The 25,047-nt window shown below is 38.7% G+C and overlaps 1 protein-coding gene across 1 annotated transcript in view; it reads right to left on the bottom strand.

The window, feature by feature from the left end:
• Window positions 1–25,047, bottom strand: part of TRHDE (thyrotropin releasing hormone degrading enzyme) — a 283,101-nt gene that overhangs the window by 166,083 nt on the left and 91,971 nt on the right. The window lies entirely within an intron of this gene.

The raw sequence follows: 25,047 nt of genomic DNA, 5'->3' as shown, positions 1-25,047 counted from the left end.
AGTGGTACCTATTGATCTACCCATATTTGCATGTTTTCAAACTCCGAAGTTGGGTAGGGGAGGGTTAACACCCCTGACATGTTTGTTTTGCTGGAGGGAGGGAACAAGCTTGTTTTCTGCTTCCCTGGAGACTAAGACATAGAACAATGGCTTCAAACTACAAGAAAGAAGATTCCATCTGAAGATTAGGAAGAACTTCCTGACTGTGAGAGCCGTTCAGCAGTGGAACTCTCTGCCCCGGAGCATGGTGGGGGCTCCTTCTTTGGAAACTTTTAAACAGAGGCTGGATGGCCATCTGTCAGGGGTGCTTTGAATGCAATATTCCTGCTTCTAGGAAGGGGGTTGGACTGGATGGCCCATGAGGTCTCTTCCAACTCTATGATTCTACTATTCTGTGCCCCTGTTGAGGTAATGTTCAGGTAATTTCATCTCACTTTCTGTTCCTGTGGTAAGTGGAGTTTGAAAAACTTATGAAAACATGGATTGCTTCAGGGGAGACACCTTTTCCCCATGATAACTCTTTCAGGAGTGAATTTCCCTTCTGAAGGGTAGATTTCTCTCACTTTCTGTAATCTCACCCCTGTTCTTAACTATGAGTCATTTGTAAGTCAGATGTTTATAATTCCAGGACTGCCTACACTTCATTCTGTTGTTGTTGTTGTTGTTGTTGTTGTTGTTGTTGTTATTGTTCCCCACTTTGATCAATAGGGAGATGAAGGATAATAACACCAGCCACAGTATCATAGAACTCCCATATCCATGTAATACATTGCTGGACTTTGTGTCGATATGCAAAAATGTGGATAATACTGAACTCTCTTGTGCTTCTGGCCCAGTAACATGTAACCGATTTTTTTTAAAAAAAAAATCTGCACCCAATAAATGGATCTCTATCACCCCACTTTATGAACCACTGCTTTAAAGCAAAGATGTTAAACCCTAAACCAAAGCCAAATGTATTAAAATGATTAAAGTGGCATAGAAAACAGTGGCTGTTTTCTGTTTAACACAAATACTGTGTACTACAGACAGGAAACCAGTCATACATAAAACAGTCACATATTTTGTGGTAGAGTGCATCTTTCCTCCTTTAAAATCGTATATAATAATATTCTTATTTACATACACTAGCATTATACAGTATCTGATCCAGCTTTTTACTGTAATTTATCCCCATGGGGATATTCCCCGGGAGGGAGTCAAACAAACAAAAAAGAAACAGCAGTCATCCTAGCTCTACTTTTGATACAGTTAAACAACCATACTTAATTGTGAAATATCACAAATCTGTAAAGTTATTTACTTTGGTGCCATTTGGTCTCTCCTCAGCCTTTATTGTTCTTTTAAAATCCATATTAAAGTATCTGTTATGTACAATGCAGAATTCCTTACCTAAAAAAGCCCAATTTGGATAGCAGGTGAAAACTGGGGAATAGAAACACCTTTTGCTACCTCCTGTTATTTCATCCATTTGGGTTTCCTAATGATCGCAAAGAATGCAGTTTGCTTATCAATATGGAATAAAGAAAAATCTGTTATCCGTATTTTCATGTATACTACATCCAACAATTGCTAATGATATGTTTTACCTCTCTTATAAGCTCCTGAATAACATCTTGTTCCCCACCAATACTAAAATACTGCTGCTAAATTTTAGGCTGCCAACTGGATATGCTGTCCTGGTTTATAGAGAATATGTTCTGAAGTTTTTATCCATCTCTACCTCTGTAGTGATAGAAGAATCCCCAAGAAGTGTCAGGAAATCATTTGTTCCTATCAATTCCACGGAACAGACTAATGTAATGGTTATTGTGCTTCATTCCTCTGTCGTATTCTGCTGGAATTGTAATCCTCTCCACATCTTCAACCTCCTCCAACACCCCCAACCAGCAATAAAATAAAATGAAGAAAAATATTTGTTTAAAAATGGAGAAGAGGAGATCCTGCCTCCATAGGCCAGCAGGATGACAATTATTACTTAAAAACTGCACCCAGAAATGAAGGAAATGATCAGAACTCCTCTCAGGTTTCATCAAAATGGCAAGTATGAGGCCATTCAGGATCCAATGTCACCATTATGTTTTCTCTGTACAGCCTCAGTAAACCTCAGTTACACTGGAAAATGTATCTGCTTGTGACCACATTAGAAGAAAAATCTCATTTTTGGGCCCATATGACTTGTGTTAGCGCCATTCCCTGAAATGTCTCTTCGCTCCATCTGACTAAGCCGGGAACAGGATGAGACAAAGCTGGGGACAGTCAGGAAACACCATGGAATTGCAAAGGGGCAATGCAGGTTACTGCCTGATGGTTTCCCCTACTGGCTCACGGATTTGCCCCACTGTCCCATGAATTCCCTCAGCTTACGGACCTCCATCTGATGAGGTCAATAATCTAACCTATCAATCACAATGAGAGAGAATGGTATAGTGGTTGACCATTGGATTGCAACTCTGGAGACCAGGGGTCAAATCCATGGTTCAGCCATGAGAACAAACTGGATGACATTAAACAAATCAGATGTTCCTAGCATCCAAGGAATGCAAAGGCACCCCACCCCCAAACCAATCTTGCCAAGAAAACCCAATAATAATAATAATAATAATAATAATAATAATAATATTTTATTTATATTCCGCCCTTCTCCCCTAGGGGACTCAAAGTGGATTACAGCATTTTACATACAAAGGTAAACACCCAATGCCTTTAAAATTATAAACAATGGGACACACAAACACAAACAAAGACAGAGGCGCTTTTTTTTTCATTTCCGGCTTCTGGAGGCAGTGCTCATCTCTGACTCTGGGAGGTGCTTTCCTCCATTTTCAAACCGAGGAGTCTGCGTTGTCATCTCCTGATTGTGTGGCCAGCAAGATTGCTTCGAGTGTCCCTTTTCCTTTTTCCCACCAAAGTGGTACCATTTTATCTACTTTCACATTACATGTTTTCAAACTTCTAGGTTGGCAGGAACTGGAACTGACAAACGGGTGCACACTCCATCTCATGGATTGAACTGCCAACCTTCAGGTCAGCAGTTCAGCAGCACAAATATTTAACCCACCACACCACTGCAGCTCCCTGTAATACCAGAGGATCGCCAGGCACCCACCACCATAACCCATCATAGTAGAAATAACTACAGCTGAAATCTTATGTTCTCTTATATAAGATTAAGTCTTGCTGAACTCAGTGGGACTTACTTGAGACTAAACATGAATATCACTGCAATATTAAAGTTGCAAACATTCCAGTTTCAGATTTCCCCCAGCTCTCTTTGCAGCAGCTCCAGTTAACAGCCGTGTGTGAGAAATGCTTTAATTTCCACTTTACCCTCCTTCTCATAGACAGGCTTACTCCCTGAGGCCCTGACTCATATTGCCAGATAGCAAGCTCTATGCACAGGACAAAACTTCTAAATCCACACTATTTTAGCACAGCCTCCAGATAAGCAAGTCTTGAAATTCAGATGAATTCCAGAAGCAGGCTCTGACACTGCAGAAGAACTGTAACTTAAAGAGGGAGATAGTGAAACCTCGATGTGTGCTAGCAATCCCCTTAATGTATTTGCAGGGGCTCTCTGAACAGTTTTTATTTATTAAATTTATTTATTTATCAGTTTTCTTAATGCTAGGGTTCCCAAAGTGATGTACAACAGATTATATTGCTAATCACAAATAAATATTTCATAGTGATCTAAACCTGTGAACATATACTAAATCTTTACACTCAAGGCAAACATCCCTTAAACGATTTTTTTGCCATGGGGGCCATAAAGAAACATGTTAGTTTCAGTGCTACAGATTTTTATTGCCTAACCCAATCTTCAAATAGTTTCCATGGCAGACATATAAATGCTATTTAGTGCAAAGATAAGATGAAGTAATCTTTATACGAAAAGCCATGGAAAGCAGGGTTGAAATACTGTCAACAGCACATAATGTGACATAACTGTATGACATGATGAAATTCAAAAATAAGCAAAACATTTATACTTATCGGTTTTATACACTTCTGCTACTTTTCCTATTTCATGTCGCATAATACAGCTCAATGATGAAATCCAAACTGTAGCATGCAGAAATCTTTGTTTCCTTCCTCTAGAGTGATTACTTTTAATATTGCTACTCATAAATCAGTCAAACCATGGTTTTTATATTGAATCAGAGCACAGGCACAGCAAACGTTAGTCTTTGGTTAAAAGTAAAATTAAAATGTTGTTTGCTTGTGAATTTCCATTCTCAGATATGCAAAGGGGAGAATCGTACTTTTAAGAATTGCTGTCTGAGTTTGCTCTCCCTTCCCCTTTCCATTCAGCCTTCCCCCATTTAGTGTCGTGTACTGGAAGTCTGCAGATAGAGATTGCCTTTTTTCACAGTTATATGGAAGCAGGGTTAAAGGAAGGATGCAACTGATTTCAATAAAAATGAATGAGTGATAGTTAACATAACAGATAAATCTGAGACCTCTCCTCTCTTATGGCCATCTATGCAGCACCTAAAACACATGATTTTCCCGAGTTAAAAAGGGGGGTGACTACATGACGCTAGTGGTAAATCTGTGCTCATTCATTGCAATGGACAAAAACACACGGTAAAGAGGTTCCCTTTTATCTTGATCAGAAAAAGCACATATTTACATCAATGTATATCCTTGCATACGCGAAAAACACATGATTTCCTCCCCTCCCCTCTATGGAGACTGCTCCAATGGGTGTCCACTTTTTCAAAACCTTGAAACAGCTGATCAGCTGATTAGACTGGGAAACAGACACACAGCTGATTTAAAGGAAGCATGAATGAAGACCAATTAGAACTCTTTGAAACTATTTATTTTAAAGTTTATAATATTAAACGGAATTTGAGTAAACAATTGGGAGAATAGATAAATTCAACCATTTTTTTTAAAAAGAAATTTCCCTCTGTTATGTGCTGAACCTCATATGTGCACATGCAAATCTGCTTGTATTTATGTTAATATATTCACACGTGTCCATATATGGTCCAGTGAATAACAAGAGTGATTTAAAAAAACTTCCACCAGATGTTCCCCATCTGCCCTCCATCTTGTTCTGATACAGAGGAAGCCTGTGAAGACAGTGGGGGGATCTCAAGACCCATAGATCTGTGTGGAGACATATTCTCAGGTCCCAGGTTTTTTGTACTCAATTTAAAACCCACATTTTAAATGTGCTTTTAAATTGAGAACAAAAAACCTGGGACCTGTGTTATAAAGCAAAGTCAAGTTGACAATGATAAGGGAAAGCACCCCCTAACCTCACAGGCTTTAGGACCTCTTCACATGGGCTATTTTTCAGCAGCGGCAGATGGTTTTTGGCAGTTTTGCTGCAGAATCCAACGGTTCCCATCACACTCCACAGAAGTATTTCCAGGGCAGTTCCGTGGTGAAACTGGCGCAAAACTCATGCCACCCCCCCAAAAAATGCCAGTGGGGCATGACAAGAGGCATCCCCTCTTTTCATAAGGAAATATGGATTTAGCCAGCTTAAAGAGGCTTTTTCTTGTGTGATGAGGTAGGGGGAAAGCCAGAATGGTGCAGGGCCCAGGACAACAGGTCTCATTGCCCCCTGGGTGGACACCACCGCAATCACCGCAATTCATGGAGGTACTCAGCAATTCCAGCAGTGTGTGTGAAGAAGTTCTTAGTGTAGTGTAGAAGGCCTGGAGTCTCTTTCTCCGGAGGTTTTTAAGCAGAGGGTGGATGGCCATTTGTTGGAAATGCTTTGATTTTTTTTGTTCCCATATAGGAAATTGAGTTAGAATATGATTTAATGGAATGGAATAGAATAAAATAATTTATTGTCATTGTACCTTGTACAACAAAATTTAATGCCATCCCAAATCACATTATATATGCAGAATTACAAAATGCCCATTCTTCCATATTCTAATGACGATTGCAAAACCCCTAATTCTACAACAGTGTGATACCATGGAGTTCAATATAGTCACAGCTCTAGACTAAAAGCTATCTCTCAGCCCATTTGTTTTTATTTTTATCATCCTTGTCCTTGTATCTTCTTCCCAACTCTGTGATTTTATGATTCTGTGAATTTCTCCTTGTGTTTTAGGACATGTGACATATTATAGCCAACACTGAAAATAAATGTGCATCTACTAATGGAAAATAACAATTTCCCATTATTTCATTCTGAATATATATACAGATGTACTGTGTAACAGAAATGGCACTATCACAAAATAGTTTTGACCCATCGCATGAATAAAGAATGGCAATATAAAGGGAATCAAATCAAATGTCATAAAACGGTTTAAGCTTCAGAAATAGTTGGCCCCATGAAGAATAACTTATTGCACATCAAGAATAAGCTAACAGTACATCTTACATGAAACAAAAAATACAATAAGTTATTCCATTTAGAATATATCTCACTAAATCAGATCTGTGCAGACACCTAAAAAAGGTTAATTAGAAAGTGAGTTTCAGATTCTCTAGGAAAAAAAATATACTTCTAAAAGCTCATGTTTCTGATCCTTGTAATCATCTTTATGTCAGGAGAATCTTTCTTTTGACAGCTTCATGAATACGAAGTTTGGCAAATTCTTAATAAAGTCCAAGTTCTTAATAAAGGGCATAATCCAGCCCAAATAAAGCATCTTTTAAGACCCGCTGATGTCATAAGGAGAATTAAGCACATGATTAAATCTCTCTCACTGAAATCAGGGGGATTTAAAAGTGTTTTACCACTAGCTGGATCATGCTTGGTCTTCTTTTAATAACCTTTTTGCATTTTCCCTCTTCGCAAGTTCCTTTAAACATAGTTTTAATGAAAACATTGAACATCTTTTTAATGAAAAGTATACCAAGTAAGCTCCTTGGAGACAGGGGCCTGTCTCTTGCTTATAAAACTCTTTAAAATGCCATGTTGATTTATAAAGCTGGATAAGTAATAAATAACAGTATTATAGGTATTATTTTCTCCTTCATGTTTCTCTTCTTATCTAATATGTTCAAGGCAGCAAGACGATATACACACAAACTGGACTAGAAAAGTACTATCAGAAAATTTAGAAGCATAATAATAAACTGAATTCTTCTTTTTGTGATTTATCATTGCTATTCTCCTATGACCTCCAAAAGTGAAAGCCACAGAGCTGATCAATATTCAGGATTTTATTATATCATCAGCATATAGCACAGCACGAAACACATACAGATTATCAGGATTCCAGTTCACACCATCAACACACACGTCATTTGACTGAGCTGCCAGACAACTGCTGTTTAATATTTAATCCCGCAAAAGTCAAAGAAGCATTTACTCAATAACATGGGCATTAGACATTAGAGCTAAAGGTATAACAACAAAAGTTCTTTTTTAAAAAAAGAAGAGGATAAAAAATAAGCAAATATACTTGGAAGACCACTGAAGCAGAAAGCCAAAAGTCTAGGAATCTGGGTATAACCAGCTGAGCCCTAAAGGATGGGCATAATAGAGCCAGCAAAATAGGAGAGAGATTAAATTATCATGAATAAAGAAAAATGAGAGAAACAAGGAAGAAAGAACAATAGAAAGCCTCCTTGGAACAATATACAATAGTGTAGATTAACACTCATCCTCTTGTCACCAACCTGTATTTATGGTTAAGTTCCCATAAATATTTTTTTTTACATTTGGGGGACATCTCAAATACATTTTGGTGGTATTTTTCCATTTTCTTCTTTGTGATTAGATGGGAAGTACTGTTTGCACTACAGCATACTTATTTCAAACCGAATATACCCTCTTTCATTTCAGCAATTACCCAGACCTGCCTAGACACAGATTTCTTTTTACAAAACTGCAGACAAGACTTTCATTCTGTGTTATTTATATGATTTTGGATCCCTGAGAGTATGTGTGTTTTTCCTTTGGCATCATTATCCCCATTTCTATTCTAAATTTAGCTCAACCACACAAAAAATAGAATGGAAACATAAGTTGAACAGAAAACTGGCAAGTCTTGAAACTGGAATTATGACTGTTAGCTTCTCTATGAATATATCATCTAGAGCTAAAATTATTGGCCTTGCAAATACCTTGAACTTTAAATGGAATTTTCTTCAGACAATGGAAAGTTTGCAGAGAATTCAAACAATTTTCCAGGCAAGATTAGTCATAGTTCATTTCATTTTTGTGGAGGAAGGCAGAGCCCATAATGGAATAGTGGCTTTCTGAGAGTGACAGAGAGAGACGCCCCCCCCCCCCCCAATCCCATACTGAGTTCAGTCACATAACTGTTTGATTAGGCTGGTATATTTATATCCTCATAGGGCATTTTGCTAGATGAATTTTAGACTGACTTTTAGCCAACTCACACATGGATCCAGACTATTGTTTAATACAAAGAATTGCCCAAGTATATTGTATTCTAGATGGTAGTGCTTATCAGTTCCAAATGGGGTCACTGAAGCATGATAATATGTTAAGTACATGGGTTGTTGACCAGAAGTGTTGCGAAGAGAACATCAGTGTTCACCAAATGCACAAAATGAAGCTGCTTGAGATATTAAAACAAACTATTATTTTAATGTCTCATTATTTCTCTCGTTGCTACACTCAGAAACAAATCAATAAAATCCCATCCTAACTGCCACTGCATTGGGCACAGCAGAAGAGAAGAGGCAGGCACAGTTTCATCATACCTAGGTCTAGAAGCAGATAAAAAGTCATGTCTCCATCCTAACTGCCACTGCCCTGTTTGCAGACAGAGAGAAAAAGAAGCAAGCCCAGCTCCATCATGACTACATCCAGAAGCAGATAGAAGGCCTTTTCCTCCTTCCCAAATGTCACTGCTGTGATCACAGAAGGAGAGGAGGCAGGCTCAGCTCCATCATGCCTAAATCCAGAAGATGATGAAAGACCCACCATTCATTCCAATTGCCACAGCCCTGGCCATGGGGGGGAGGGGGGAGAGAACGGGAAGTATATGAAGGACTTAATCTCCTTTTTGGCTGCCATCTTCTTTTCAGTGACATGTATTAATAAGGAAAATATTTTGTTATTATTTTACTAGTAATATGCCGTGTACAGTGATATATGTGTCATGTATAGTGCTATATTTTTAAAAATGATAATAAATCATCACTATCATCATCTTCCCTATCATGACTAACAACTTTAGATGGTACTACCTGAAAGGCTTATATTCTAACAGACAAAGATGTAAGTATCCTATTTTCAGTTTATTTTTGAATAGGTCTGAATTAAATCTTGCCAGATTGCTCACCATCACTTAGCCTTACTTTCTCTAAGGCACCAGTGCAAGCAATTTAGAATGCTTATATCACCTAAGTCCTCTTTCTCATCAAGGTAACTATCACTGCAGGTGAACCTTTCAAATACATCCTAAGTACTTTTCCATGAGTCTTTTGCTTAGTCTTTCTGAGGGCAATGAGAAAAGACAATCAGAAACTCAAGAATTTAACCTGTTATAATTGATATGATCAATCAGCAATTGATTTGAATAGGAAATCACTGCACCAATCAGTCACTGACCAACATACATTTTGGTACTGAAATGTTAGCCGTGTTTCTGGGTATATTTGATTGGCAACAGTTTTTCTCCTATCAACACTGGTTTTTGCGATACAGAACATAGGCAGAACTAAGATCATCTGGAGAGGCCCTGCTCTCGGTCCCACCAGCCTCGCAAGCGCGGCTGGTGGGGACGAGGGACAGGGCCTTCTCGGTGGTGGCCCCACGACTCTGGAACTCTCTCCCTCTGGAGGCCAGAACCGCTCCATCCATCCTAACATTTAGGAAACAGGTGAAGACGTGGCTGTGGAGTCAGGCCTTCGAGGAATGAGACAACACCATAGGACTCTGGATGGAAGTGGATATAGATCCATCTTATTAGGACGACTGACCACTGTAGTTTTATGTTTAGTGTTTTTAAAGTTGTTTTGTAATTTGTGATATATGATATTTTAATGAATGTATATGTTTTTATGGCTGTAAACTGGGCTAAGTCCCTCGACGAGGTTGAGAAGCTCGGTATACAAAACTGTGAAATAAATAAATAAATAAATAAATAAATGCATATACCAGTCTTCATCTGTTTACCCACAGAAAATCACAATAACTATATCTATGAAATGACAGCTGATGCAATCTATCCAATGCAACATCTCCAAACCCCACAGGAACAGGTCTAAAAGCCAAGACACCAAGCGAAAAAACATTTTTTGTTGTGCTGTGTAGACAATGTAATGTCTCTATCACACACTGTGCTGGTACATCTGTACCAGGAGCTCCAACTTTGTTTTCTTTCTATTAAGTGTTTGCATGAAGGGATTCTGCAAAAAGGAGGCTTCCTTTGGTTTGCAGTCATAGGACAAGCCACTTGTCTATCATTGTTAAGTTTGGGTCCGCTCCTTCTCCCAGGGAGATGGGAAGGGAAGAGGGAGCCATTTTTAGTTAGTCTTAGTGAGGAAAGTTAAGTTAGAGGACATGGACAAGCTTCACCTGCACAAAAGCTTCATTTCTTAGGACCATCCAAGGAAACTGAAGTCCAGGAAATTCCAGGGTCATTCCAGGGGGAAACAGTCCCAAAGCTCTGGCAGAGAGCTCACCGCCTCTCAGCCTTACAGCATCTGAGGGAAACAGCCCTAAAGTCTCTAAGAAATTCCAGAGTGAAAACAGCTTTACAGACCCATAGAACTCCAGCTGGAGAATCTGCAAGCCTTTACTGGTAGGTCTACTCGGTGTGCAGGACGCAGTTTGAATCCGGTAGTAGGACCCAAATCAGTAAGGATTAGATTATAGTCAGCCTGGAAGAGGTTAAAAAAGGGTTTTCCTCTAAAGCAAAGGAACAGTTAATGAAGACAGTTGCCTGTCCCTCGTGGACAAGATTAAGGAAGCCAACAGTTGATTCAAAGCCTTGAAGCATTTGTTTGACCTATTGAAGATTTGAGAAATATCTGTTGGATTTGTTCAATAATAAAGGACTTTGTTACATCATTAAAGACTCTAAAGACTATCTCTACAGGAAAATCCTTAAAGGCCTTTTTCGAGGCGCCCTTGGCTTCCCGCTGGGCACAAGGTGCACGTCCTATTTCAAAAGTCAATTATTACAGGCTCAGCACGTGACAGAACACACACACACATAAACTTTTGATGAGAAAATAAATTAATAAATAAAACAAACAATGGTAGACAAGTCATGGATGTCAAAAATCATTAATTCAGCTCCTAAATCTGTATCCTTATCTATCTTGGAGACAAACATAGACTTCCAGAAGATTTACATAAGTTTAGGTATTTCTGTTAATAAATTCATTATTTTTTAGAAGAGAGGCATACAAATAAATGAATAATTCAATTCAATTTAATCATGTTTAATACATAGTTCAAAACTGTTTTCCAAACACAGAAGAATCACTGATCAGAGAACTGTGGGAATTAAATTCCAAAGAAGTAACTTTCAGAAGCTTCAAAAGATCTGGTTTTGATACATTTCTAGCTTTTGCTGAAGGAACCTTTTCTGAAGGAACACAGGGTTCTCCAACATTGCTGGATCAGATCAAACAGTCTTTATTCAAGACTTTAATGTATTCTTGGCACTCCTGGTCTAGCCAGCACAATAGGTCAAATACCCTTTAAGTGTTATTATTTCATGGTGTATATAGTTCACATTATATGAACACATTATATGAACATCAATGGGTAAAAAAAGAAAACAGTCTGGGGGAAAAGCCTTAAATTAAAACCATTTTTTAAACCTACAGACATTGTCTCTTTTTATTCTCATTCGTATGACACTAAGTGTATGTAACTCCTCTAAAAATGAAGGAGATTATTTAATTTTTAAAAATGCTTAAAGGGCCATTTTTGCAAGTAAGCAGCTGATTTGACTCCAATGTCCAGAAGGTAAATTTGCATAGAAGCTATTAACCTACTTGTGTGAGAGAGACAACATTTCAGAGGAAAGAGAATCACATGGAGGGAGTCTTTTGCCCCAAGGTATTCTCAACTTTTCTTGAAAAAAAAAACTTTGGGGATACTAGACTTTCCCTTCCAATGCTGCTACTCCTGAGGAGACAGGAGGCATTGATCTGGGATGATAGACACCACTTTGGGGATTTAGACTTTACCTCTCAATCCTGTCAGGGCCGTAGTCAGAAAATAAAAAAAAATTTTGGGGGGGGGGATGTTTGAAACTTCTTTTAGCAAATCATGAAGAGTAGTTCGATAACACAACAACATTTTTAATACAGTCCAAAGACCCTTATTGCTCCATAAAAGGTATAAGATACAAGGTATGCAAGGGGTTAGTAAGGCCAAAAATAGCCAAAACTGATTAAAACACATGATGTGGGTGGAATTAACAGCAGATAAAACTGATAAAACAAGGATTAAAACTTATAACCAGCATTTAAGATAGCAATGACCTAAGTAAAAGACTACAAAGGGTAACAGGCATGTTTCATTGTGCTCTACTGATAAACTTCAGTGGACACTCAAGAATCCTGCTACTCCCAAGGAGAAAGGAGGAATTCATCTCCACACACACACACACACACACACACACACACCCCTCTTCTCTGGACTCCTCTCTTTCCTCCCAATGTAATTGCTCTCAATCACAGAAGTCCAAAAGTCTAAAAGCTAACCAATTTTGAAAGCCAAAATTACTATGAAGGCAAAATGACACAAAGAACAAATAAAGTGGTAATATTTTCAAATTTCACTCTTTTTAATGCTTAATTTTTTTTAAATTACCATGCCAGGCTCATGAAGCAGGATTTTAGGAAAGAAATGTCAATGGTTAGTAAGAAACTGTAAGAATGTGCCTTACTTCACATCATTGAACCAATTCAACACAGGCAAATTTGACAGATCCCATTCTCAGAGCCCTTCTAGACAGTCTCATAATCTGAGACAAAGAAGTGTGGCCAAAAAAAAACAAACACATGGTACCTGAAAGGAAGACCAAACATGGAGCTGTCAGTCCTGGCAAATAGTCCCCTGGCATCCTGAAAAGTTTGTTTATAGTGGATTTTAGAAATCCACAAAATGGATACAGGTAATCCGCTGGAAATTTTCTTTTAATTTTTTTATTGGCTCTCTGAGATACACTGGATCTCATGATGAGGACATACAAATGTGCACACAAGCAGATTTCTTGTCATTATCTCTCATCACCCTCCTGCTGCCTTTACGTTTGCCCTCTTAAACTCCACTTCCTTTTAAGGTCACTTGCTTGCCATGCTGGTGCCCACTGTGTAAATTCAAGCTCTGTTTAATTTCATAAATATAAGAACAAAGGAATAGTTGCAGAGAGTTCTCATGGGAATAGCTTTCCATTTGTCCTTCCACTTAACCACCTGTGTGTCTATGGCTCCATCTGTTTACAGCCTCATCAGATGTTTCAGGATTTTAAAATGTGCACATGTGCTGCAGCAGTCTACACCAGTGTATCACAACAAATTCCTATATTTTTTGTGAGTGCAGGGATATACAGTGACACGAATATGCACATTTTTCAACCAATTTCAGATTTTAAGCACAGCTGTGTTTTGCAGCTGATGATGTGACTTAGCATGCATTTTCGGCAAGCACCTACAGTAAATAGCCACCCACCTCCATCCTGGTTTCTCTTGGAATTTAGGACCTGTGTAGAAGTACCCTCGGCCATATTTATATAACTGGATGGCCATCACTTGTTCAGGCAAAAACTATCAGGGTTCAGCTAATAGTGGAAGAAACAATTTTAATCATGAGTATTTTGTTCAAGAGTATATACTCTCATAGCTTCCAGGACCACTTTCTCTCTCTAAGTGGTATTCAACCCCTCTTCATCTTAAACAGTCACCCTTCTAAATTTTATTGGCTCAAATAAGAAAGAGCATAACATACATAGAGTAGATTATACCTTATTTCAGCATTTATCCAGAATACATGACGTTTAGTTTAGCAGTAGTAATTAGAATCAGCTAAAAGAACATTACTAATCTACATAAAATGTGACATCAAACATGGGTGAATTTGGACCATTGAGAAAAGAGAATAATAATAATAATAATCATAATCATAATCATAATCATAATCATCTTTATTTGTACCCCACCACCATCTCCCCAATGGGGACTCGGAGCGGCATACATGGGGCAAAGCACAAACAACAATTACAATAAAGAACGACTGAACGCAAACCAAAAATGCAAACAATAAACAATATCATAAATATATAAAACATATGAATATACAACAATATAAAATTACAATAAACACAAACACAGTGACAATGGGCGGGCAACATGTAATGGTTAAAAAAATGAATTAAAACGGGTTAAAAACTCGGGTGAGATAAAAGAGAAACAAATTATTTGTGGAGGAGGGCTCATTATATTGGGAGATGTGGAATCAAGCTTTCCCATGAGGGGGGAAACGTATACTCCAGTGACAGAACATTGGACATGAGGGATAATGTGGGATTGAATACCTATTCACCAAAGGCGCAACGGAAAAGCCAGGTTTTGAGGTTCTTTTTAAAAGTTTCTAGGGTAGGCGCTTTACTAATTTCTTCAAGAAATAAAAGGTATCCTAATTATTTATCCTGAGATATGTTGGTAAATGCTGGAGTTTCAATATGGTTATTAACTAGAAGTGGGACTGGAAGTACTATGTATTAGAAAGTCATGAATTATTTACCTTCCTCCTCTACTGCATCTGTTCTGCTTGTTCTGTAAGTCTTAAACAGATTATGCAACTCTTAAAATTCACAGAGAAACAACAGAAGGACTTTGCAGTAACAAGAATATTCACTGGCCCTCCCATATACTTTCTCGGGCAATGTGCTTCTGCTGATTGCACAGAAAAATAAGCAGACTTTCAGGCATAAAATAAACAGGGATTTTAAATAACTGGTAATAAAGTTACTGTGGATTATAATACTGCACAACAACCAAATTATATTGGGACAACTTTTCAAAAAGGCACCCACCTATTTCAAACTTCATTTTGTCAAGGACAATGCGTTTCAAACAAAGTGGCCGGAAACTACATACAAAAACATTGCATGTTGAGGTATGGAAGATAAAGATTGTAATATCGATTTCACCATATGGCTGTTTTCGTATCCATTTCCTATAGGCATATGCTATCTGAAAGCTTGGCATTCTGCATCATGCATTGTTGTGCAGCGTTCAATTAAATACATAGAAAGGAACAAGAAAGATAATCTCTTCTCCTTTTGACAAACTAGCCAGGAAAAAAGCAGATGGAACCTGAAGTTTGCAGTAATTATATTTCTAATTATAGTATTATCATTATCCAGTGGGACCTGTACTGAAAATCTGCATAGGTCATGAGCACCTTGGGAAAACAACTGAACTCTACTTACACTATACTGCTTTATCCAAAACTAAATTCTTAGAATCATTATGGCTAGCAGCTTCCAAAAAAAGTATAGATAAAATCACCAGGAGAAGAAACACACAAAAAAATCTATCTGGCAATAACACATGCATACAAAGCTGGGTCATGTGAGGGGGAAAACTGTTCTTTTTCCTCCCTGACACTGAAAAAGTCTACTTTGCTCTCTTGGGAAGGGGGAATGTGAGCAGGGCTTAGTAAACAAGAGGGGAGATTCATTCATATCATTGTAAGCTTCTTAACTGATTCAGATCTGCTGATGCAACTGTTCAGGTGGAATTCAGCAATGAACATTGTTTAATTCATGCTTGGGAAGCCTTTTCTTCTTCTACATGGATTACCACGGACCACATGTTGCTGGTAGGTGGTCCCAGAACTGACAGAAGGTAAGGCTAGCATTACTTAGGATATCCTTGCTTTTTTTACCATATCACCTGCCCACAGTTTCTCTTGATTTTCCTCTTAAAAATCTTAAGACAAAGAGACAGAGAGTGGGCTGGTGATGATCTTAAGACAAAAACATTTCATGCTCTAACAGAGGCATATGTCTATTCATTTATATGCAGAAACATAGACATTCCATGCTATTCATTCACAAAAGGCAAAACCTTGTTTTTCCACTCATTTAGGTTGCTTTCTTTTTACCTGTACAGGGAAAACCTTGTAAATTACATATCCTGTGGGAGCCATACTTTCCAAAATATTTTCTTTCTCCTGCTCAGACAGGGAAGACTTGGCCAGAAACAGCCTGGGGCATCACAGACTGCATAAAATACAGCTTAGAGCTACTGGCAGCCCACACATTCCATGCCTAACTCAATAAACTCAACAATTTGGTTTTTAGTTCAGACAATGGGAGCTTAATTATGGTTTAGCTCAGGGATGAAAATTAGGTGACCCTCCATATGCTGCTGACATGCAACTCCCAGCTATTAGAGATGCCGAAAGTTGTAGTCCAGCAACATTTGGAGAGCCACACATTTCCCACACCCTGGTGTAGTGTAAAACCATTGTGATGAGTTTCAGCTTTCAAATCAGCAGCAGTCAGTATAAGCCACATGTGATGGGAACTGCAGTGTAATGTACCTAGAAGACCACATGTTTCCAATCCCAGCTTTAAGCATTATTAATTTATTTTTATTTTGTGGCCAAATCATATGTTCTATTTTGTAGGCAAACTATATCTGAGATGTTCCCATTTCTATGAAATTTTTAAGGATAAATTGAGGGAGTCATAACAAATGAAAAAAGTTAGGTCTTTTTGTTCTCGTTATTTTCTGTCCAATTGACTGTAAACCACAGGATGTTCAGATCAAGAATTTACAAAAGATAGATAGATCAATTGATAGAAGGATGGGGTTTTAGGAAAGGTTTTTTGGGGGGTGGAGGAGGGAGGTTAAAATAAGGGCTGTGCAGAAAACACAAAACAGTCAGTTCCACTCCATTAGGCCTTTTAACATTGTTTTTCCAAAGCATGAACATCCACTTTGGCCTGTCACATGGTGTGATGTCCAGATGGGCCAAAATAGCATCACTCCTGTTGGGTCACCCTCTCATCTGTGTGTCACCATAACTACATATTTCCCTCTAGCCATGGAGCTCCTTACAAGTACCTGGCCATGGCCTATTGTATTAGCTGAGGCCACAGCTGGGTGTGTGAAATCAGCTCTCTTTCTTGCTGATTGCATGGACACACCTTTCTAACTTCAATAGACGTGACTGCAATGGCCAGGCTTTTGCAAGGAGTTCCGCAGCCAATGAGGGACAGTGGCAGTGACATGCAGCTGATCACAACAGAAGAAGGTTGATGCTGGCAGTGTACATGTGGACAAAAGATTGACTCAAAAAAGGCCCAACCAGGTGTTCCCATGGCCACAAAGCCCATGGATATGCTCAAGTTTCTGACAAACTCAAAAGTATCCCCCAATTTTGCTTAGTGCATAGCAAAGTCGGGTTACATCAAAGAGTTAGGATACTTACTAGAGATCCCTGTCTGCCGTGTATTGCCCTGATTAATTCATAAAATTTGATGGAAAACTCCCATGACATAATCATTTACCAGCTTCCCAGGTTTTCCCAGTGCTGTTTTATTTATCTCTTCTTACTACCAAAAACAAATAAAATGTGAAGTATAAAATGATTGGACAGCTTTTGACTAGTAGGAGCATAGAAACATGCATAGTCGCTGTACATAAAAGCACACTCTCAGGAAATTGCAAAATTCCAAGATCATTTTTTCATGGCTTCCCAACAGGAAAGACAATGTAACACTAGAAGGGATCCATGGATTTCCTGTGGCTAAAATCATCACTTTTACACTGACTTATCTTTTGTCAGCTTAGACAACAAGCAAACAAAATTCCACAGAAAGAAAAGTCAAACACATGAACAGTATGGACAGAGCAATTGTTAAGTCTACCCTTGCATTACAAAGCCTTAAACTTTAAATTTATCACTTCCAATTACCACATGTACTAAAGACCATAAAGATATTTTTTTTAATCTGTGGGTTTCACTTTCAATTTTAAAAACACTTCCTCTTGTTATTTCACGCTGTATGTTTGTCTCCTCACTCTGGATTTTTTCTTTTTTCTTTCATCTTTTTTATCATGCTTTCCCTTATAGATGGATTGATCTGCTACAGAAGCTAAGTATACAGTAGCTTGAATCTATTCAGAGAAGTTTCCTAATGTTATCCCAAATAATGTTCTTAGTTCTCCAGTCATATCAAAGCTACTCTAATAGTGACAGAAATGAAAAGCACTCTAAAGAACCACCCCAAATAGTGATGATACACTGAATGGGGAACAGGCACCACAATTTCTCCTCTTCTCTCAGAATAATGATGCATAGTTTATGAACATATTGAGAAATAATAAAGTATCTACTTTTCCATGCAGCAAAGGATTTTGAATAATTTCTTCTCATCCCCTTACATTTCCCAAAGTTGGTTTTATAAAAAATAAGTACACTGCAACATTTTTTTAAAAATCAGTTCCAGATCATCAATGAGATGTAGACATGTACACTGGGTTGAGATAGTCCAAGTTGTGGCATAATATAAAATAAACCACATGGTTCATGTTTGATCAACCCACACACTGTCTTGCCAGAGAAAGAAAATATGGCACACAGATGATCAATAAAGAAGTAGTTTACTCCTCGTAATGCAGAACAATATATTTACAATCATGTGATCAGTTGCATAGACTCACATAATGTCCTTTTAGGGAGATTTAAATAGCCTTTCTTTGACCATGTGGAGAATCTTCCTCCAGTAGCCCATGAAGTAAGGGTACTCTCCAGACTATCTCTCTCTGTGTGCTTCTCTGCAAGCACCTGCACATCCAGGACTAAAAATGTAATAGTAACCAAAAGTCCCAGGCTCAACTAGCTCCCCAGCCAATCAGCTCCGTGAATCTTATTTTACAGTTGACACACACACACTAATCGATTTCTTACATGCTCTAATACACGTATAAGCCCCTTGATACCAATACAGATGTTTACCAAGTAGAAGTAAGCTTCGCTTCAAAGTTGCAAGCATCAAAGCTGGAGCCCACTTAAATTCAACTTTAATCTTTTGAAAGGCAGAAGTATCAGTTCCAAGCCAGGAGAGAAAGTAGAAGGAAAGAATGAGCTTCCATGGTCTCATCTACACTGATCATTTAATGCAAATGGTTATGGAGACAATTACACAGGAAACCCTGGAGCCAATTTGAGGCACGGACTGGGATGACATAAACTACAGAGCACATTAAGAGCTTTCATTCACATGTTTTGTGGGTGCCACAGTTTGAAGCCATCTTTAAACTGCATTAAATGGTCAGTGTAGATGGAGCCCTTGACTCACAATTCCACCTTCAAATCTTCAAGAACATCTTACCAGATCTCACCAAGCACTATGTTATAGGAAGGATTGCAGCTTTGGCAGTTGCTTCATTTTTCCTAATGCCACTACAGTCCACTATTTAAAAAGCCTTAAACTTGCTTTCAACCATCATGTCTCCCTAGACTCTGCCAAATCTTCTGAATATGTGTAGGTTGCATGCCTGGAAATGCCTCTCATGCTCCTCTTGGTCTTGAAACCTTTAAAAAGATTTGATTAAGCTAACAAAAAGAAAATCATTGAAAGGCTTTTCAGAAAGGTTACTCTCTTAAATCAAGGATGAGAGTAATAATGCAACAGAATAAAGGACCTGTAATGAAAACTGTCTTAAATTCAGTTACTTTCAAAAGATAAAATTGGTATAATTTGATTTTAAGCATTTAAACCTCCTGAAGCAGATAAAGCATTATCAGAACATTCTCCATTGATCGGAAGCACTCCATACAAAATGGCAATAAATGCTTCTAGTCATATTTCAAAAACTATACTACATATCTTGGGTTAAACTTCCTTTATTGTTGTTGTTCATTCGTTCAGTCGTCTCCGACTCTTCGTGACCTCATGGACCAGCCCACGCCAGAGCTCCCTGTCAGCCGTTACCACCCCCAGCTCCCTCAAGGCCAGTCACTTCAAGGATGCCATCCATCCATCTTGCCCTTGGTCGGCCCCTCTTCCTTTTGCCTTCCACTTTCCCAAGCATAATTGTCTTCTCTAGGCTCTCCTGTCTCCTCATGATGTGGCCAAAGTACTTCAACTTTGTCTCTAGTATCTTTCCCTCCAGTGAACAGTCGGGCTTTATTTCCTGGAGGATGGACTGGTTGGATCTTCTCGCAGTCCAAGGCACTCTCAGCACTTTCCTCCAACACCACAGCTCAAAAGCATCGATCTTCCTTCGCTCAGCCTTCCCTAAGGTCCAGCTCTCACATCCGTAGGTGACTACAGGGAATACCATGGCTTTGACTAGGCGGATCTTTGTTGCCAGTCTGATGTCTCTACTCTTCACTATTTTATCGAGACTGGACATTGCTCTCCTCCCAAGAAGTAAGCGTCTTCTGATTTCCTGGCTACAGTCTGCATCTGCAGTAATCTTTGCACCTAGAAATACAAAGTCTGTCACGGCCTCCACGGTTTCTCCCTCTATTTTCCAGTTGTCAATCATTCTTGTTGCCATAATCTTGGTTTTTTTGATGTTTAGCTGCAACCCGGCTTTTGCGCTTTCTTCTTTCACCTTGATTAGAAGGCTCCTCAGCTCCTCCTCGCTTTCGGCCATCAGAGTGGTGTCATCTGCATATCTGAGGTTGTTAATGTTTCTTCCAGCAATTTTCACCCCAGCTTTGCATTCATCCAGCCCCGCACATCGCATGATGTGTTCTGCATACAAGTTAAAAAAGTTGGGTGAGAGTATGCAGCCTTGCCGTACGCCTTCCCAATCTTGAACCAGTCTGTTGTTCCGTGGTCAGTTCTGACTGTTGCTACTTGGTCCTTGTACAGATTCCTCAGGAGAGAGACAAGGTGGCTTGGGATGCCCATCCCACTAAGAACTTGCCACAATTTATTATGATCCACACAGTCAAAGGCTTTAGAATAGTCAATGAAGCAGAAGTAGATGTTTTTCTGAAACTCCCTGCCTTTCTCCATTATCCAGCGGATATTGCCAATCTGGTCTCTCGTTCCTCTGCCTTTTCTAAACCCAGCTTGAACATCTGGCAACTCTCGCTCCATGTATTGCTGGAGTCTTCCTTGCAGGATCTTGAGCATTACCTTACTGGCATGAGAAATAAGGGCCACTGTACGGAAGTTTGAGCAGTCTTTCGCATTTCCCTTTTTTGGTATGGGGATATAAGTTGATTTTTTCCAGTCTGATGGCCATTCTTGTGTTTTCCATATTTGCTGGCAAATGGCATGCATCACCTTGACAGCATCATCTTTTAAGATTTTAAACAGTTCAGCTGGGATCCTGTCATCTCCTGCTGCCTTGTTGTTAGCAATGCTTCTTAAGGCCCATTCAACCTCACTCCTCAGGATGTCTGGTTCTAATTCATTCACCACACCGTCATAACTATCCTCAATATTATTATCCTTCCTATACAGATCTTCTGTATAGTCTCGCCACCTTCTCTTGATCTCTTCAGCTTCTGTTAGGTCCCTGCCATCTTTGTTTCTTATCATACCAATTTTTGCCTGAAATTTACCTCCAATGTTTCTAATTTTCTGGAAGAGGTCTCTTGTCCTTCCTATTCTGTTGTCTTCTTCCACTTCCATGCATTGCTTATTTAAAAATAGTTCCTTATCTCTTCTGGCTAACCTCTGGAATTGCGCATTTAACTGGGCATATCTCCCCTTATCACTGTTTCCTTTTGCTTTCCTCCTTTCTTGGGCTACTTCCAGTGTCTCAGCAGACAACCATTTTGCCTTCTTGGTTTTCTTTTTCTTTGGAACGTACTTTGTTGCCGTCTCCTGAACAATGTCGCGGACTTCTGTCCATAGTTCTTCTGGGACTCTGTTTACTAAATCTAAACTTCCTTGCTATACCTTTAAATTTGAAATCTAACTCAATTTCACACTCTAGACAGATCCTGAAGTTATTTTTTAAAGATCTAGATTATATTTATGCTTGTGTTCTCCACAATTCCAAAGGAAATCTTTTCCAGCCATTTTACAGTTTAACATGCAACCCCCAAGCCCACATGCAGCCCTACTATTGTTCAAACTCTTTCACTAAGCCCTGAAAAAACATAGGAGCACCTTCTCATCACATGGATAGACCAGACCAACAGTTTACACACTGGCTGCATGTCTCCACAGTCAGGGTAATCAAATAATTTCCCAATAGGCTATACAGGCAGTCCCCAAGTTACAAACAAGATAGGTTCTGTAGGTTTGTTCTTACGTTGAACTTATATGTAAGTCAGAGGATATTCATTTTAAGTGTAACTGCAGCCTATCTATCTATTTGGGTAGCAGAGGGAAGAATTAACATCCCTGTGGTGTTTGTTTTGCGATCTGTGTCCCTGTTCAGAAGATTTCACTTCACTTTCTGTCCCTGTGATATTTAGATTTTGAAATCTTTGGCTTGGTATGGAAACAAGGATTGGTGATAAAGCTTCCATGGAGACACTTTCCCCCCATGATAACTCTTTCAGGAGTGTAATTCCATTCCTAGAGGTAAGTTTCTCTCACTTCCTATTGTCTCAGTCCTGTTCTTAACTGTTGAGCCATTTGTAAGTCGGATATTTGTAACTCAGGGACTGCCTGTAGTTCCATGTGAATGACAGACAACACATTCCTCACAACTAAGTCCAATGTACAAGAAAAATGTTGCTCTATGTGCTTAGCCCAATAGGAGAAGAGGGAAGACATCAGCATCTTGAAGATAGTTTTACAGTCTTATCACATGAACCAGGTGAACCATCCCACTTTGTCTGGCTTTGCCAAAGAAACAGAGGGTTAGCAGGGCAAATTTGTTGGCCCGTATGGCACACCCTCACAACAATAATTCCCTCATTGCACATGGAAAGTGTCGTGCAACCGGTGATTATCCGTGCTGGCTGTAGGTGGAGCCTCTGCTGGAGGTCCAGCAACATTGTGGGATGGGCAGCATACCCATCTATGTCTAGTCTGGCAGAGAAGTAAACAAGACTTTTTTCTTCCTTTCTCCTCCATACATTATCAAAATGTGCAGATAGATTGGGATATCTGCTGGGTCAGAACTGAGGAGAACATGAAAGACTTTAAAAAATGGTAGTTCATGAAATCAGATGTGTCTAATATACAATTTTTCTGACTACAACTTTGTATTCTCCAAGAACAAATTAAAAACTCAGAAAAGATGCATTGACAGGTTCAGTGCCTGTGAAGAGTTTGTCATGTCAAATATATGTTCACAGTAACAAATAGACTAATATACATGAAACATTCCATGTTAAATGTTTAGAACTAGCAGATTCCTGAAGATCCAGGACTGAAAGCCATTTTTTTTGCATCGCAGTGTAAGCATAAATTTGATAGAAACTGCTATTCATCTTCGCTAAAACTTCTGTGCTACAAGGGTAAAACACTTTACTGAAAATCATGTGGAAATAAACTTTGATAGTTTCGAGTTTCTACACAACTCTGCTGCTATTTATATTAAGCATTCAGCAAATGGTGCTATCACAGCAAGAAATATTGTGTATACAATCAGCCTTCCAAGCCACACCTACATTAAACTGCTCTGTTTCCCAGCTGGGGTTGACTTGCTAAATGCCCATACATGCTCATTTCGGAGTTTTTGCAGGTGTTTAGCCAAATACATCTTCACGGTTTTAAACCAACCTTTCAAGATTTTCTAGGAAACAGGACCATTCTACACATGACTAAAAACCCAGAAGTAACTGGTATTAAAAGGGGAGATGACTTAATAACATTTAGTCAAAGTGCAGGAGGAATTTGATTAACAACTAAAAAGCACGTGTTTAAAAGGTGTGCTTAAAACCCGATTCCACCCAAAAAAATGCAAACCTTTGCATGACTGTGTATCCCTGTTATGCAAAACACATGCGTTCCTTCCCTTCCCCGTGTGTGGACTGCTCCAACACACATGCACATTTTAAAAGCCCAAAACAGCTGATCAGCTGTCAAAAAATGGAGCCATAGACACACAGGTGGCTAAAGGGAAGCAGAACTGGAAAGCCATTAGAACTGTCTAAAGCCAGGCCTTTCTTTTGTTCTTTATAATATTAAACAGGACTTGAATTTAGAGTTGTGTGAGGAAAGAGAATAAGAAATCTGCTTGTGTGTACATTAAGATATTTGCATGTGCACATATGAGGTCCAGGACATCTCTGAGAGAATGTTTTTTTTTAAATAAAAAAAAAGAAAGAAAGAAACTTCTGCCCGATTTCTCTTGTCCACCCTTTGTCTTGGTCTGCTTCAAAGGAAAATGTGAGGATGGTGGGGAACTTATACCAAGACTAACCAGTCTGTGTGTGAACCTGTTGTCAGTTGCCAGGATTTTTTGCCCCAGTTTTGAAACCCACATTTTGGCATTGTCTGGAAGCACCCACAGACAAAGCCTATTTTAAAAGATACATTTTACTGACTAATCATAGTCAGCGACCTACTTTGTAAGTTTAATGACCTAATTGGAATTTTCAGGTTTTCAAATGCAACCTCAGGTAAAACTTCTGGAATTGATCCAACTCAAATATTATTAGTAGCCAGGGGGTTTCAAGACTGAAAGTGTTGAAGCAGTTCTCCATTGCATACCAACAACAAAATTTAAGTTAAAAGTAGGCACATAAAACCATGGAAGAACATAATTTCCTGGCCAAAAGAAAATCTACTGACAACATCATTTATTATGTAATCTATAAATTGCTTTATGTAATCATTCCTAGAATGTATATTAGAATGAAACACAAAATTTTACATGAAACACAGAAAATTATGCTTTTGTAATAACCTGTTGATATCCCATGTCTTGCTCAATCATCTTGTACTAGGAACTCCAAATTTCTTTCTGATAATAAAGAAGAAAGGCATGGTACCTTACTTTTGACTTTTTAATCCCGTTAGCCATTTTGGGGGGGAAAAACACAAAACCTAATTCTATGACTCACATTTTCATGACAGGCAGTTACATGGGACAAATTACACAGCCATGAAACTACAAAGAGCTAAATTGGCATTAGTGCAGTTTCATGTTAAACAAGTTGCTATGTTCCTTTGACATTAATACAGTATAGCATGCAACATATCAATTAAGAGAATGGAGCGGGGG

The sequence above is a fragment of the Anolis sagrei genome, chromosome 5, assembly GCF_037176765.1.
Source record: "Anolis sagrei isolate rAnoSag1 chromosome 5, rAnoSag1.mat, whole genome shotgun sequence".
In the NCBI taxonomy this organism is placed as follows: domain Eukaryota; kingdom Metazoa; phylum Chordata; class Lepidosauria; order Squamata; family Dactyloidae; genus Anolis; species Anolis sagrei.
This window is presented reverse-complemented; position numbering and strand designations above follow the sequence as displayed.